Raw genomic sequence first — 11101 nt, forward strand, 5'->3', positions numbered from 1 at the left:
CAGAATGGAACGGTACTTAAAACATGTCAACCCCCAATAAGAAGGTTACGTGTGTCATTGTCAACTCACTTCTACTATCTCTTCTATATAAAAGGAGCGAATAGCTCTATTATAGTGTATTGGGGATTTTTTTTGAAAATAACTATAAAAGTTAAACTATTTTATTAGTTAGACAAGGTTTGAAACTATTTTGTTATCTAACAACTCGAGTTTATAATACTCGATTTCACTGTAGCAAATCGACTTTAACAAACTCGATTTCCATGAGGTAACCAACGCCAGGCAGAAACCCAGAAAACGCTAGGTAGGAAGACACCAACAGCAATGCAGGAAAACACCAACAGTAACGCAGTCCAGAAAACACCAACGCAGAAACCCAGAAATCACAGCAATGCAGTCCAGGATCCAACGCAGAAACCCAGAAAAACGCAAGAAGAAACCGTGATTTTTGGGTTTGGATTTTTGCTTCGATTGAGATCGTAATTTGGGTTTGGGATTTTGAGAAATGGATTTAGATGAAGAAGGAAGAATTGGCTTGGGTTTTTGGGGGCTTGGAAGAAGGGAAGAAGATGGTGAACAGGACTTGAAATGAAAAAAAAAAAAAAAAAAAAAAAAAAAAAAACAACAACAACAACGAAGGAAGAAGATGGTGAACAGTAGCAGCGACAGAAATCGAGCCTGGTGAAGATGATTTGCTACAATGAAATCGAGTCTATAAGACTCGAGTTGTTAGATACCAAATTAGTTTCAAACCTTGGCTAACTAATAAAATAGTTTGGCTTTTGTAGTTATTTTCAAAAAAAATCCGTGTATTGGTTTAGTCAAGTTCTGTTAGGCCAAAACGCACCGTTTCATTGCTCACTCCAGTTCTATTTTGGTGAAGCAAAACTCTTCGTTTTGTTCTGTGTTTTTTGCGCGTGGAAGGGGTGGGAGAAAGTAGAAACAAAGATGGGAGTGTGGAAGGGGTGGGAGAACGTAGAAATAAAGATGGGAGTGGGAGTGGGTGAGGGTGAGAGTGAGAGACAGGGATTAGTGATAGCAGAGAACTCTAATAAGTTTCTCTCACCGTTCCGCACTCTATTTGCTGAAAGAGTCCTTGGATGAAGGATGGAGGATTAGCTTTGGCTATAAATTTAGGAATTTCTCTTCCGGTTCTTTCTTCACGGAGTAAGAACACCAAAACTAACACCACCGATGGGTTCCAAAGTTTGAAATCAACTTCTTCAATCATCATTGTTCTTCACTTTAGTTGCATTTTGGTGAAGCAAAAGAAACAGAGATGGGGAGTGGGTGAGAGCGAGAGACAGGGAGGGGTGAAAGACAAGAGACCCATTAGTGAGCAAAGCTGAAACAACTTTGAGTTTCCCTCACCGATTCGCACTCTCTTTGCTGAAAGAGCACAAAAGGCTTTACCTACTTGGAGGATGGAGGATCAGATTTTACTTTACCATTCCACCGATGAGTTCCAGAGTTCGAAAATCAAAACCTTCGATCGCCACTTCAAATGCAGGCAGGTAATATCTATAAATCTCTAAAGGCTAAACCTACTATTTCGTTTACCTATTTCATTAATCAATTTTTTTTAATCGAATTAATTCAAAAGGCACGCACTTTTCTTGCCTTTTCTCATTGAATAGGAAAAATAAAATAAAACCAGACCTTTTTACTAGATTTATGTGTTTTTCTTCTTTGTTTGAATCATAACTTTCATTTTGATTAATCCCATACAAAATTTCAGTTCTGATTCGATCCATCACATCTATTCATGGAGCATTGGGATCGTATTCAAGACTCCCTGATACTCTATTGAAGGTGTGACTCAAAGACATGAAAAAGTGACTTCTTCACTTTTTCTTCTCCTTCTTATTTCTTTTGCTTCCACAAAGTTGCATAATATATTCTTTTTCTTTGCATTCTAAAACATGTTAGCTGTCAAGTTGGGGTCTCTGCCACTAGCAATGGGCCTGACCCAGACAAAGAAATGTAGAAGCTTCAGGGTTTTGACTGGTACAGTAAAACTGGTGCCGGGGTTGGTGGTGGGTTTTTATCCTTTCTTCACAAGGAGGTTGAGAAAAATCAAATATCCATTTGCTCGTACTTTGGCTTGGCGAATGGAGAGGCTCCCTGTACAAGTATGTATTCTTTTTCCATACTACAATAAAGTTTTCTAAGTGAAGAAGCTAAAGGTACCAAAATATTTTTCAGTAATTAGAATTGAGTTTTTATTTTGTTAGTGGGTTTCTCTTGGGTGGATTATGGATATTTGTCCTGATGGGTTTTGTCATATTAATTAAATGTGTGTTAAATCAAATATAAGTAATATAATAAGAGAATCCATAGTAAAAATTATTTTACTAAAATGAGCAGTTCAATGCCATGATAATCAGAATAATTGTATTTTTACATTCTCTGTAGACTGTAGTTGTTGATCTTCAAGAAAAAGTCCAAAAAGATTGTACCTTTGGCATGAAACACAACTTTTTTTCACCATATGAAGATTTTCCAATACCAAAATTGGATTGTCTTTTGACATTACTCGAGAATGAGTCTGGCTAATTGGATTTGAGCCCAATTTGACCGGATAATTCCCAAGTGAGTAGGTGAACGTGTTTCAAAAAAAAAAAAAGTGAGCCGGTGAACAAAAAGTGTAATATCATTTTGGGTGTGTATTCACCTCAAATGAGCTAAAAGCAAGGTGATGTTACCAAAAAACAATCTGAGTGGGTCCTCATCAGCTTGAATGGTTAATTATAGGCACTTCCTCGAAACCTGGTTCACCTGAATCTAAATGCAATGCTTAGCCACATTCAGGTTGGATGACGTTAGAAACATTTTCATCATCTATTCATTCAAGCATGGATATTGGATAATTGACCAAGTATGCTACCATTTCTACATCTTCAATCAGTGATTTAATTGCCACTTGAATGCTTAGGAGAACTCTCTTTGTGCTGCACCAATATTTGCTCAAATTGGGTTACCAGTCATCTTATTTTTTTCTCACCGGGAAAGTTTTGTTGCACATATGAAATAGACATACGGTGCACAAAATGACTTGATAATCTTATCTAATGGAAGGAAACTTCGATAACACATATCTTGGCCCTGTCTTTTCCATAAAATTTAGACTCTAGGCAAGAAGAATGATAGAAACTCAATTGGTTACAGTTTGCTTGGAAGCTAGCCTTTAATGCTCTCTAGAAAATTGCATTTTCATTTAAAGATGCAATGCTTCTTGAAATACAGGTAACATATTATTGCAAATCAATATATATATATATATATATATAAAAGCAGAGACCTCATGTGAGAAAGCATGAGGTTCTGTCAAGTTGCACATTGTATGATATTATTTTTATTTAGGCTTCCACCTCATCTAAATTTAGCATTTACGTCAAACTATTAAATAATAACAAATACATTTATTTCAATATATTAATAAAATTCAAAAAAATTGTATACATTTATAACTTTACATGCTTTGAATAAATACGGATGGATTGAAAAAGACATGGGAAATGTAGGAATTAAGAAAACTTTTCAATTTCCTGCATAAGACTAACTTCAATGCGGAATCGCAAGAGTTGGATTCAATGAATTGGGTAAATATAATTTTTTTCACAATATCTTTGTTTTTCTTTCTAAGAGGCATGTTAATTTTAAAAATATTATGTTCGTTTTAAATATTTTGTTTAGATTTTATGTATACGTTTTTACTTATGTAGCATTGTAATGTATTTAGCCTTATTTTTTCATATTATTGCCCAATTTATATTTTTGGTTTTCTGTATGATGCATTTACTTGGTGAGGATCTGTTTTTGGTTACTTTTAGTTCAATTAAGATTTGGAGATTAAATTGTGATATTATTGCATCACTATGACATTATTTTTTCTATTGCTGTATCATGAAATTCTATAAGTTTTTAAAGCTAATTGATATATAAAGTATAAATCATACAAGAAAGACACCTAGGAACCAATAGGTTTGTTGGTGACAATGTGAACTGTGATCTGATAACATTTCTTAGTTGCATGAATTAGAGAAATTTTCCCTCAATGTATTTAGTTTGAATTTAGTTTAGTAGAAAATTTATAGATTAAGTGTGACTAACAATAATAGTATTCATAAAATCAATGGATCATAAATAATTTCTTACAAAATTTATCAAAATGTACCACGCATCGCGTGGGATATTGGCTAGTATTTTATAAATTCAGAGTTTTCATTGTTGTTTTCTTTGTCAATTTTCCATCCGTTTAATAGTCATTATTTAATATTTTCGCTTTTGTCTCCTTGTGGATGAACTATGGGATAAGATTTTTGAATTGTATTCTTAACAGTTAATACTGTCTCTAAACAAGCATTTACTTTCCAAAATATCCTGATAGTGTTGGAAAATATAGCTATGAAAAACAAGTTTTGATCCAACAATATAAACCATAAAAAATTAGCAATGACAAAAATAAATAGATAGAGTTAGAAAGAGCTCACAAACTATAGAATCACGCAAAATGTGTTGTCCTTAAAGGTTGATTCATGCCACCCGGAGTAAAACTCAGTGCGAATGACTCTTGATCGTCTCGATTCTATCCTTGTCCATAGAAAAGATAGTGGATGAGGGTGACATTGATCTTCGTCCACCTCATGGTACCTGCCAGACAAAGATGAGACCATTCACCCACAATCAATGACGAAGTGTTACATGACAGTAATGAGCCTCCATACCGTTAGAGAGACATCTTGCCATTAACACCCCACAGAGGCGTTACAGATACCACATTGAAACCACCATTAAAGCACCACCAACGGTTAGAAGGAAGAAACAAGCGCATATATATATACCAACACCCCAAGACCTAAAAAAGGTATCGAAACTCTAGCTAATACTCTCTCATACCCTAGTACTAAATCTTCTTTTCTTCTAGTCATTCTGACTTTATCATCGAAGGTTCTATGGCATGTACTACATCGGTGACCCACACTTCTTCTATTCTTCATTTACCTTTTCAGGATCTTGTTGGTTGTGGACGGCTTCCCCCTCTGGACAATCATTTTGATTGAGGATTTCAGCATCATCAGTTTAGCGCCGTCTGTAAGGAACGATTTTCTCCGCACCTAGGTTCGAAAGCACAGTTCCACTTAACTCACAAGTCTAGATGGAATCCAATGCTAACCAAGATCCTACAGCATTAGCTCTGTAAATTCAAACGCTTGCAGCCACCGTGGAGAAGCTTGCTAGATAGAACCAAGAGATGAGGCAGCAACTACAACAAGAAGACAATCGTTCGGAGACCAACCGGGACGATGACGGAGATAGCCAAAAAAAACGACTGGGCACTCTAGAAGGGGCAAGCTCGAATCTTCTCAAAGAAATGAGAAAAGAGATGGACGAGCTGAGGAACGCGATTAAGGAGAAAACAGACCGGAGCCTAGACAAAATGGTCAGGAAGACGGACTACCCCTTCACCATGGCAGTCCTAGAATGCCCGGTACCCTCAAGGTTTTGTCTACCACAACTCAAGCCATTTGACAGATTGAAGGATCCTTTAGATCACCTTAACACCTTTAAGACGACTCTAGGTCTCTAATAGCCCCCTGACGAGATACTATGTTGTTCCTTTCCTACCACACTCAAAGGAGCAGCCAGGGAGTGGTTCACTATGCTACCAACATCGTCCATTGATAACTTCGAGTAGCTAGGCAATTCCTTCCTCCGTCATTTCATCGGCGGGTAGCACCTAAAAAGACCGGCAAACCATTTGCTCACCATCAGGCAAAGAGAGAAGGAAACCCTAAGATCATATGTGACGCGTTTCACTCAAGAAACTTTGGAAGTAGACAAGGCAGATGATAAAGTGCAGCTGACAACCTTCAAGGCTGGGTTGAAGTTCAGAGAGTTCGTGGTCTCCTTAGGAAAAAATCCCTCTAAGATGATGGCTGAAATGCTCTTGAAGGCGCAGAAGTATATGAATGCTGAGGATGCCTTAGCAGCAATAGAAAGGGTAGAGAAGCCCAAGGAGAAGAAGAAAGAGAATGAAGATGATTGAAGAGGACAAAAAAGGAATCGAGCAGATCACCAAAACTTTGAAGGGAACAGATGAAGAGATGACAAAAACCCTCGCCTGGTAAAGTTCACTCCTTTATTCATGTTCGTTAACCAGATTTTGGCGCAAATTAAAGACGAGCACTACCTCAAATGGCCTAGGCCATTACACTCATCGCCCAATGTGCGTGACAAGAGAAAGTACTACCGTTTCCACAAAGATCACGGGCATTACACAGAAGACTGCAGGGACCTAAAGGAGAAGATAGAAGAGCTTATATGAAAAGGGAAGTTGCAGAAGTTCGTGAAAAAGGGAGATTCCAGTAGATCCAGGGATGATAATAAGGGTCAACATGAAGTCTCTCAGAGGGACGAAGATCACATTCCCTTTCGTCCACAAAGCGCCATAGGGGAGATAAAAACCATTATAGAAAGGCCGTTTACAAGGGGTCATTTAAGTCCCTCAAGAAGTCATACTAGAGGCAAGTAAACAGCGATTACGGCATGCCACCTCTAAAGCAAAGGCGGACAAACCAAGATATGTTGTTCTCAAAAGAATATGCCAGAGGGGTGAAATAGCCTCATGATGACTCGTTAGTCATTATGCTCATGATTGAAGGATTCAATACCAGAAGGGTTTTTGTAGACAATGGGAGCTCGGCAGATATCATTTACCTCTCTGCCTTTCAGCAGCTAAAGGTAGACCCGAAGAGACTTCGTCCATTCAAATCCCCCATCGTCAGTTTTAGTGGAGATAAGGTATACCCCAAGGGAATAGTAACGCTGATGGTCACAGCTGGTTCATATCCCCTCCAGGTAACCAATAAACACAATTTGTTGGTAGTAGACTTACCTTTGTCCTACAATGTGATCATAGGAAGGCCTACACTCAATTGTTGGAAAGCAGTCACTTCCACGTATTGCCTGAAGGTGAAATTCCCAACGAAACAAAGAATTGAGGAGATAAAAGGAAACTAGGTGCTGGCTCGAGAATGTTACCAGACCGTCTTAGCGTCAAAAGAAAATCATACATGAATAATTGAAGAAAAAACGTCGGAAAATGCTAAGAAACTAGAGACGATTGAGTTGGTTAAGGGAGATCCAACAAAGATGACCCAAGTAGGGATGAGTCTGAACCTCCAAACAAAAAAAGAAATCATCAACTTTCTGAGGAATAACCTAGACGTATTTGCTTGGAGTTATGAAGATATGCTTGGCATACCAGCAGATATCATTCAACACTGCCTAAATGTGGATCCTGAGAAGAAACTCGTCCAATAGATAAAAAGAGTTTTCGCTCCAGATCGGAACAAGGCAATTATGGATGAGGTGAATAAACTACTCATTGCTAACTTCATCAGAGAAGTATATTATCCCGAGTGGTTGGCCAACGTTGTCATGGTCAAAAAGGCAAACAGGAAATGGAGAATGTGCGTTGACTTCACAGATTTAAATAGCGCTTGCCTGAAGGATAGCTTCCCTCTACCCAGGATTGAGTAGCTTGTGGACTCGACGGTAGGGCACAAGCTTCTTACCTTTATGAACACTTTCTCTGAATACAACTAAATACAGATGGCAGAGGAGGATCAGGAGAAGACCGCCTTCATCACCAGCCAGGGACACTATTGCTACAGGGTTATGCATTTCGGTTTGAAGAATGCGGGGGCCATATACCAGAGATTAGTAAACCAGATGTTTAGCAAGTAGATTGGGAGGAATGTAGAGGTTTATGTGGACGACATGCTCGTCAAGAGTCAATAAAAGGAAAATCATCTAAACAATCTCAAGGAGACATTCAACACATTCAAGCGATATAGTATGAAGCTGAACCTGGCCAAATGAGCGTTTGGAGTTTCCTCTGGAAAGTTCCTCGGCTTTATGGTATCACAAAGAGGAATAGAAGCAAATCTAGAAAAGATGAGAGCCATCCTCGAGATGTCATCTCCAAAGACAGTCAAAGAAGTACAATCTCTAACGAAAATAGTGGCTGCCCTCAACAGGCTCGTCTTTAAAGTAACAGACAAATGCCTTCCTTTTTTTCAAGGTCTTGAAACAGGCTTTTATTTGAGCGGACGAGTGTGAAGCAGCATTCCAGGAGCTAAAGCATTACATGAGCAGCCCCCCACTCTTGAGTCCATCCGATGAGGGAGAAGACATGTTCTTGTACTTAGCCGTGTCCATAATCGCGATGAGCGTAGCCTTGATCAGGGAAGAGAATAAGATACAGCATCCAGTGTATTAGGTCAGCCAGGCCTTCCAAGGAGTTGAAGCTCAATACCCGAGAATAAAAAAAATCACCTTTGCCCTAATAGTGGCCTCCAGAAAGCTTCGTTCATACTTTTAGGCCAACTCGATCATAGTGATGACGAACTAGCCCATTAAGAAAGCAATAAACAAACCTGAGGCCACTGGGCGAATGATATAGTAGGCCATCGAGCTTAGTCAATTCGATATAGAATATCGACCCCGGACAGCCATAAAAGCCCTGGCATTAGCGGATTTCATAGCAAAATTCACCTCCCCTGAGCATGAAGACAACCAGAAAGAACTTTAGATGATCCATATGGACGAGTCATCCATGCAGAAGAGAGGCGGAACGGGTGTTGTCATCACTTCCCCTAACAAGTTTATTTTGAAATATGAAGTTCAACTTAAATTTCCTGTAACCAACAACGAAGCAGAGTACGAGCTATACTGATAGGCCTGAGAATAGCCAAAACACTTGGAGTTAAGAACGCTTTAGTAAGGAGTGATTCGCAGCTTGTGATAGGGCAAGTCAAGGGAGATTTCGAAGCCAATAAGACAAGGATGCAGAGATACCTCAAACTGGAGAACCAATTGGTAAGCAACTTTGATTGGGTAGAATTTGCTGAGGTCCCATTAGATCAAAATGCAGAATCTGACGTAGTGGCCAGGAGTGCGTCGGCAGATAATCAGGCAAAGGTGACCGATTAGAAACTGGAAGAACAAAACTTTCCCAGCATCAAAGAATTCCAGACCTTCCCAGTGCACAGGATGGACGAGCCCATTCCTATCATATCTCAAGGATGGACGATTGCCACCAAATCCTGACAAAGCCAAGAAGATCCAGAAATGGGCTGCCCGATTCACGGTACTAAATGACGAGGTTTACAAGAGAGGCTTTTCACAGCCTTACTTGAGGTGTGTTGAAGAAGAAGAAGCCAAATATGTCCTGGAAGAGGTTCACGGGAGCATTTGCGGTGATCACATGGGAGCAAAGTCCCTCGTAAGAAAGATCATATGGGCAAGCTACTTTTGGCCCATAATGTAACAGGACGCAGCAAAAGTCGTCAAGAAATGCGAGAGTTGCCAAAGGTATGTGAATGTCCAACGAGTCCCAGGAGAGAAGATGACAACCATATCTTCACTGTGGCCATTTGCATAATAGAGAATCGACATTATGGGGCCTCTACCACAAGGAAAGAAGCAAGTAAGGTTCTTACTCGTCGCTATCGACTATTTCACGAAGTGGGTGGAGGTAGAAGCACTAGCCATGATCACAAAAGCAAAGGTACGAAATTTTATATGGAAAAATATTGTATGCAGGTTTGGGATCCCACAGACAATCATCTCAGACAATGGTCGTCAGTTCGACAGTCAATAATTTAGATTGTTTTGTTCAAGCCTTGGCATTAAAAACAAGTATTCATCCCTAGGACATCCTCAAGCCAATGGACAGATAGAAGTAACGAATCAAACATTGCTGAAGATCATCAAAGCATGATTAGTGGGGGTAAAGGAAGCATGGCCCAAAGAGTTACCAAGCGTTTTATGGGCTTACAGAACCACAGTAAGAACCCCAATAAGAGAGACACCCTTCAACCTAACGTATAGTATAGAAGCAGTCATCCCTGTAGAAATAGGGCTCACCAGCCTTAGGAAGGAGTTCTTTGACGAACGCAGCAACGACAACGAATTGAAGCTAAACTTGGATTGTTTGGACAAAGTTAGAGATCAAGCCTCTCAGAAAATGGCCAAGTACCAGCAAAAGATGACTGAGTACTACAACCAAAGGGTAAAGCTCAAAAGATTTAACATCGGAGACCTCGTTCTGTGAAAAATAATGCCTACAACGAAGGACTCAGCACAAGGTAAATTAGGGCCAACATGGGAAGGACCATATAAAGTCGTCTATTACTCTCGATGTGGAAGTTATCACCTAGAAGACCAGGATGGGAACAAGTTGCCTCGTCTATGGAATGTTGAACATCATAAAAGGTATTACAAGTGGAACTGTAGCCCGTTTGTAAGCAATCAATGATATCTAGTGTTTCTTTTCCTTTAAGAAGATCAATAAACTTATTATTCAGCGTCTAACTCCTAATGTTTCTGCTTAACTTTTCCCTTTATGTCTGAACTAAATCACCAACGGGATACGAAAATCTTCTACCAAGTTAAGACGATAAGATTCCTTAAATGGATGTATATCATCCACATAAAAAAATTTTTAAAAAAATGATAAGATTCCTTAAATGGATGTGCATCGTCCACAAATTTTTTTTCCAAAAGGATATAAATCATTTCCAAGTCCCAAGAAGGACAAAGAGCATGTTCTAAGAAAAATTTTCTCTAAGTCCCAAGAATGACGAAGAGCATGTTCCAACAAAAATTTTCTCTAAGTCCCCGGAAGGACGAAGAACATGCCCTAGCAAAGAAAAGCGAGGCGAGAAATGTAAACCATTCACGAATCATACGAAGGAAATAAACACACGAACACACACACACACACATATATATATATATATAAAGGTTATAAATTGTTCAATAGCCCCAAAACATGCAAGGCATTCAAAAGGTGTAAACTAAACTATTTAACGACCCCAAAACATGCGGGGCAAACAAAAAAAAAGAAAAGAAAGAAAGAAGTTAAGCTGGAGGGGCATTGTCCTCTTTTTCGGGCACCAGAGGGTCTTCAGCAGCAGCAGCCCGGGCAGCTTGAGCTGTCTTGTCCACTTCGATCTCTTTGTCTATGGCCTCAAAGTCCAAATCCTCCAGATCAGTCTCAGGGTCGTGCTTCACTAAATATCATCTTAAT

At 39.2% G+C, this 11101-nt stretch overlaps 1 long non-coding RNA gene across 1 annotated transcript; it reads left to right on the forward strand.

The window, feature by feature from the left end:
- The first annotated feature begins 1015 nt into the window (after window positions 1-1015).
- On the forward strand, window positions 1016-3222 carry LOC115990609. Its single transcript, XR_004092154.1, has 3 exons — window positions 1016-1514; window positions 1739-1812; window positions 1930-3222. It is a non-coding gene; the product is annotated as an uncharacterized LOC115990609 (long non-coding RNA).
- The last annotated feature ends 7879 nt before the right edge of the window (window positions 3223-11101 follow it).

Source organism: Quercus lobata, chromosome 1 (genome assembly GCF_001633185.2).
Source record: "Quercus lobata isolate SW786 chromosome 1, ValleyOak3.0 Primary Assembly, whole genome shotgun sequence".
NCBI classification, from domain to species: domain Eukaryota; kingdom Viridiplantae; phylum Streptophyta; class Magnoliopsida; order Fagales; family Fagaceae; genus Quercus; species Quercus lobata.